The sequence below is a fragment of the Macaca fascicularis genome, chromosome 14, assembly GCF_037993035.2.
Source record: "Macaca fascicularis isolate 582-1 chromosome 14, T2T-MFA8v1.1".
In the NCBI taxonomy this organism is placed as follows: domain Eukaryota; kingdom Metazoa; phylum Chordata; class Mammalia; order Primates; family Cercopithecidae; genus Macaca; species Macaca fascicularis.
Genome location: NC_088388.1, coordinates 8953702 through 8959707, shown reverse-complemented (window position 1 = coordinate 8959707; position 6006 = coordinate 8953702).

Genomic DNA, 6006 nt, shown 5'->3' with positions numbered 1-6006 from the left:
TACAGTGAGCTGTGTTTGCACAACTGTGCACTCCAGCCTGGGCAACAGAGCAAGACCCTGTCCCCAAAAAACCCCCCAAAAAAACAACTCACCTCTACCAGATGTGGTGGCTCATGCCTGTAAACCCAGTGCTTTGGGAGGCCAAGGTGGGTGGATAACCTGAGGTCGGGAGTTCGAGACCAGCCTGACCAACATGGAGAAACCCTGTCTCTACTAAAAATACAAAATCAGCTGGGTACGGTGGCGCATGCCTGTAGTTCCAGCTACTCGGGAAGCTGAGGCAGGAGAATCACTTGAACCTGGGAGGCGGAGGTTGTGGTGAGCCAAGATCATGCCATCGCACTCCAGCCTGGGCAACAAGAGTGAAACTCCGTCTCAAAAAAAAAAACAAGAGCTCACCTCATTGGACTGCTGGGAGCTTTAGTGTCTGGGCAGCCGAGGCCCTGAACAGGTGTAGACTCCTCCGCCTGAGTGCTGTGTCTGGAAAGCTGGGAGGGTGCCCTGGGGCCACAGGAGTGGCAGGGCTGCCGATGGCAGAGACACCCCCATTCATGGGCCTGGAGCCCCTCCCTCTTGCCCAAACCCAGTCTGCCCAGGCCACCTGTGTCAGTTGCCTGTTGCTGCTGTGACACAGGACCATGGCCACGGAGAGAACAACACACGTTCATCATGCCAAGCTCTGTCAGTCAGATGTGGAGGTCTCAGTGTCTTCCTTCCTTCCTGGAGGCGCTGGGGGAGAACCCCTTTCCACCACATTCCTTGGCTCCTGGCCCCTTCCTCATCTTCCAAGCTGGCAAAGGCAAGTGGAGTCCTCAGGTCACAGTGACCTTTGTCCTCACATCTTTGACTCTTCTTGAAGGACCCTCTGATTACACGGCGTCGCTCGCATAATCCAGGCTAATGTCCCAGTGAAAGGAGGGCACCTGGGGGGCCTCAGCAGACGAAGGCCAGGGTCAATGGCTCACGCCTATAATCCCAACACTCTGGGAGGACAAGGCACGTGGATCACTTGAGGTCAGGAGTTTGACACCAGCCTGGCCAACGTGGTGAGACCCCTGTCTCTACTAAAAATACAAAAATTAGGCTGGGTGTGGTAGCTCATGCCTGTAGTCCCAGCACTTTGGGAGGCCAAGGTGAGGGAATCACCTGAGGTCGGGAGTTCGAGACCAGCCTGACCAACATGATGAAACCCTGTCTCTACTAAAAATACAAAAAATTAGCCAGGCGTGGTGGCTGGCACCTGTAGTCCCAGCTACTCGGGAGGCTGAGGCAGGAGAATCGCCTGAACCTGGGAGGCAGAGGTTGCAGTGAGCTGAGATCATGCCACAGCACTCCAGCCTGGGCAACAAAGCGAGACTGTCTCAAAAAAAAAAAAAAAAAAAAAATTAGCTGGGCGTGATGGTGGGCACCTATAATCCCAGGTATTCAGGAGGCTGAGGCAGGAGACTCGCTTGAACCTGGGAAACAGAGGTTGTAGTAAGCCAAGATTGTGCCATTGCACTACAGCCTAGGCAACAGAGCAAAACTCCATCTCAAAAAATAATAAAAATTATTTTTCTTGACTGGGCGCAGTGGCTCATGCCTATAATCCCAACACTTTGGGAGACCGAGGCAGGTGGATCACCCAAGGCCAGGAATTTGAGACCAGCCTGACCAACATGGATACACCCTGTCTCTACTAAAAACACAAAAATTAGCCAGGCGTGGTGGTGCATGCCTATAATCCCAGCTACTCGGGAGGCTGAGGCAGGAGAATCGCTTGAATCCAGGAGGTGGAGTTTGCAGTGAGCCAAGATAGTGTGCCATTGCACTCCAGCCTAGGTGACAGGGTGAGACTCCGTCTCAAAAAAAAAATTTTATCTTAAAAAAAGGCCTCTAAAAATATGTTTCAGGCCCCACAAGTCCTGGATTGTCCTTGGCCCACCAGATATTGGCCCACAAGTGGCTCCACTTGTTTCCAGAACACCCTGCAGTCTCCGGCCTCAGGGCTTCTGCCTAAGCAGGTTCCCCTCCCTTTTGAAAGTCTAGGTGTGCTCAAGGCCAAGGCGGGAGGATCCCCTGAGCCTTGAAGCTCAAGACCATCCTGGGCAACAGAGACCCTGTCTCTACAAAAAATAGCCAGGTGGCCGGGCGCAGTGGCTCACACCTGTAATCCCAGCACTTTGGGAGGCCAAGGGAGGCGGATCACCTGAGGTCAGGAGTTTGAGACCAGCCTGACCAACATGGAGAAACCCAGTCTCTACTAAAAATACAAAATTAGCTTGGCGTGGTGGCGCATGCCTGTAATCTCAGCTACTCAGGAGGCTGAGGCAGGGGAATCGCTTCAATCTGAGAGCTGGAGGTTGCAGTGAGCCGAGATCATGTCACTGCACTCCAGCCTGGATGACAGGGCGAGACTCAGTCTCAAAAAAAAAAAAAAAAAATTGCCGGTGTGGTGGCATACGCCTGTGGTCCCAGCTACTCAGGAGGCTGAGGTGGGAGAATCACGTGGGTTCAGGAGGTCAAGGCTGTAGTGAGCCGTGATCATGCCACTGCGCTCCAGCCTGGGTGACAGAGCGAGATTCTGTCTCCAAAAAAAAAAAAAAAAAAAAAAAAAAAAAAAAAAAAACGCATTCTCCAACCCTCTTCCCACCTAGGCATCCCAACACCCCATGTCCCCTGCCCCACTCCCCCTAGCCTATCTGGCTGGACTGCTGTCCCCTGCTGAAACTGACTATTCTTACTCTACAGGCCCAGAGTAAGAATGCTCTGTTATTCACTGTTTTTTAAGAGTATTTATTTAGAGAGAGAGAGACAGAGGGTCTCGCTCTGTCGCCCAGGCTGGAGCGCAGTGTCGGGGGTCACAGCTCACTGCAACCTCTGCCTCCTGGGCTCAAAAGATCCTTCCAGCTCAGCCTCCCAAGTAGCTGGGACTACAGGCACAAACTACCACACCCAGCTAATTTTTGTATTTTTTGTATTGAGGGTGTCTTGCCATGTTGCCAGGCTGGTCTTGAACTCCTAAGCTGAGGTGATCCACCCTTCTCGGTCTCCCAAAATGTTAAGATTAGAGGCGTGAGCCACCATACCCAGCCTATACCTACTTTCTCAGGTTATAAAAGAGATACGATATGATGCCTGCCGTGCCTGGGTGGTACTGGGCTCAAGAGTAGTGGTTTGTTCCCACCCACAAGGGCACGGTGTTTTGTGCACATCTGCAAAGGAGAGGCAGGCACCTGGACTTCCAGAGTCTGGGGAGGTGGTCATGCCATTGTGAGGCCAGAAGTCAGCTCTCGGAGCCCTGGGTTCTTCATCTGCGTAGTGGAGCAGTCACCTGTGCTTCAGGGGGTTATGGGTGACAGATGTGAAAGCATTTGCAGCCTGTGATGGCTGCATTTGTGAGTGATCGTGTCTGGCTCTTTCACTCACTCATCCTTAAGACTCACTGTGACCGAAAGTCATTTGGTTCCTACCTGTCTTAGTGTCCCAGGGCTGCCATAATGAAGTACCACAAACTGGGTGGCTTTAAACAATGGAAACTCGCCCAGCACGATGGCTCACCCCTGTAATCCCAGCACTTTGGGAGGCCGAGGCGGGTAGATCATCTGAAGTCAGGAGTTCGAGACCAGTCTGGACAACATGGTGAAACCCCGTCTCTACTAAAAATACAATATTAGCCGGGCATGGTGGAGTATGCTTGTAATCCCAGCTACTCAGGAGGCTGAGGCAGGAGAATCGCTTGAACCTGGGAGGTGGAGGTTGCAGTGAGCCGAGATAGTGCCATTGCACTGGGTGACAGAGCAAAACTCTGTCTCAAAAAAAAAAAGAAAAAGTAAACAGATTGTCTCACAGTTCTGGGGGCTACAAGCCCAAAATCCAGGTTTCAGCAGGGCCGTGCTCCCTCTGCAACCCTAGCAGTCCTTCCTTTTCTGCTCCTAGCTTCTGGTGCCTTGCCAGCCACTCAGGCATTCATTGGCTTGCGGCTGCACAGCCAGTCTCTGCCTATGTGGTCACCTGGCATCTTCCTTAGTGTCTGTGTCTTCACATGGCTGTGTTCTTACAAGCACACCAGTCAGATTAGACTACGGGCCCACCCTACTCCACCATGACCTCATCTTAACTAATAACACCTGCCGGGCGTGGTGGCTCACGCCTGTAATCCCAGCACTTTGGGAGGCCGAGGCGGGCGGATCACAAGGTCAGGAGATCGAGACCACGGTGAAACCCCGTCTCTACTAAAAATACAAAAAATTAGCCGGGCGCGGTTGTGGGCGCCTGTAGTCCCAGCTACTCGGGAGGCTGAGGCAGGAGAATGGCGTGAACCCGGGAGGCGGAGCTTGCAGTGAGCCGAGATCGCGCCACTGCACTCCAGCCTGGGAGACAGAGCGAGACTCCGTCTCAAAAAAAAAAAAAAAAAAAAAAAAAAAACTAATAACACCTGCAATGATCCTATTCCCCCATCATGTCACATTCTGATGCACTGAGGGTTAGGACTTGAACATATCCTTTTGGGGGAACACAGTTAACCCTTACCACCACCCTACAGATTACTGTCTTGGACTTCTTTGGGGCTCTTTAACACAGCAAAGGCTGTTATTTTTAAATCCTAGCTACACTTGGGTTGCACGGAGCAGCAGGAGTGACTCCCCACCCCGCCAGCCTGGCACACACAGCCTGGCTCAGCCAGCACCTGGATCCAGAGGCTGGAAGACCTGAAGAGGCTCTGCCCAGACTGCCCCTGAGGACAGTGCAGTGGGACAAGATCCTCACAGTCCCCAGTTCCCAGACGATCCCTAGCTCTTCAGAATGCAGGTGGCAGAGGTGACCAGAACAGTCAACACATGTGATCCTACTGTCCCCGCTGAGGCTGCGGTTTCCAGGTCATTATCCACTTACCGCAGCAGCTGGGGCATTCCTGGGGGCTTCCCAACCCGGGGCTAGCTGGACACAGGAGGCTCCAGCTACAACCCAAGCCCAGCAAGAAGCCTGCGCAGACCCACAGCTGAGGCTTCATGTGGCCAGCCCCCAGCCAAGTGGTAGTGCATGGAGAGACCCACGGGAGGCCAGAGGTGCTGCTGGGACTCAGAAAAGCCACAGCAACCAAGGCGACCCAGGACGCTGTCATGCTCAGTCTGACAAAACAAAGGTGCAAGGGGCATAGATAAAGCTGGAAAGGAGAGGGCTGGGGAGGATGTGCCAGGGGCCTCTGACACTTGTCAGGGAGCAGGAATTCCAACTGCTCCCTGCACACAGAGTTGCAGGATTAGCAACTGAGTTACCCATGGAGACATCAGCTCAGAGTCCAGGCAGCTTTTCAGATGACACTGGGGATAAGAACATAAAGACCAGGAAAATGGGTCACTTTGCACACACATGATGCCCCAACAGATGTGCCGGCCACCACCCAACACAAGACAAAGACAAACAGACAATAGACTGGTGGGGGAGCAGTGATCAAAGAAGGCTTCCTGGAGGAGGGGGCCTGACCGGCTCAGTAGGATACAGGTAAATGGTGCAAAGTGAGAGGGCATGGGATGGAGCAGGGTCAGTCAACCAAAGCCTGTGACTTTGAGCCTAAGGGACACTGACAGTCCTGACCCAAAGGAGGTGCAGGCCTCGGGACAGATTCTCATCGCTCATTCTTCTCCCTGGCGCAGAGGACTTCAGAGCTACCTGGCATTTTCTCCCTGTCCAAATCCACCCCACATTTCAAAAAAAGTAGGCAGACTACCCAACTTCACCCAGAACGGGGGTGCAGGGCTGGGCCTGGGTCTGAGGACTTCAGTTTTAAGCAGCAAGTCCAGTGCCCCTCACCCGTATTGGGCGGACAGTGTGGGTGGGGTGGAGCCTGCGTCCATCTGCAGGTTGCTGGTTCGGCTGTGGCCAGCAGGGGGCAGCTGAGCCCACTCTTTCCTCCCGACCGGCTGCAGGGACAGTGAACAGTACCGCCCGCCCAGGCAACCTGGAACCAGGGTCGTGCCCTACGGCAGAATGTGGGGGGCCTTGGGTCTGGCGCTGCGTGCTCAC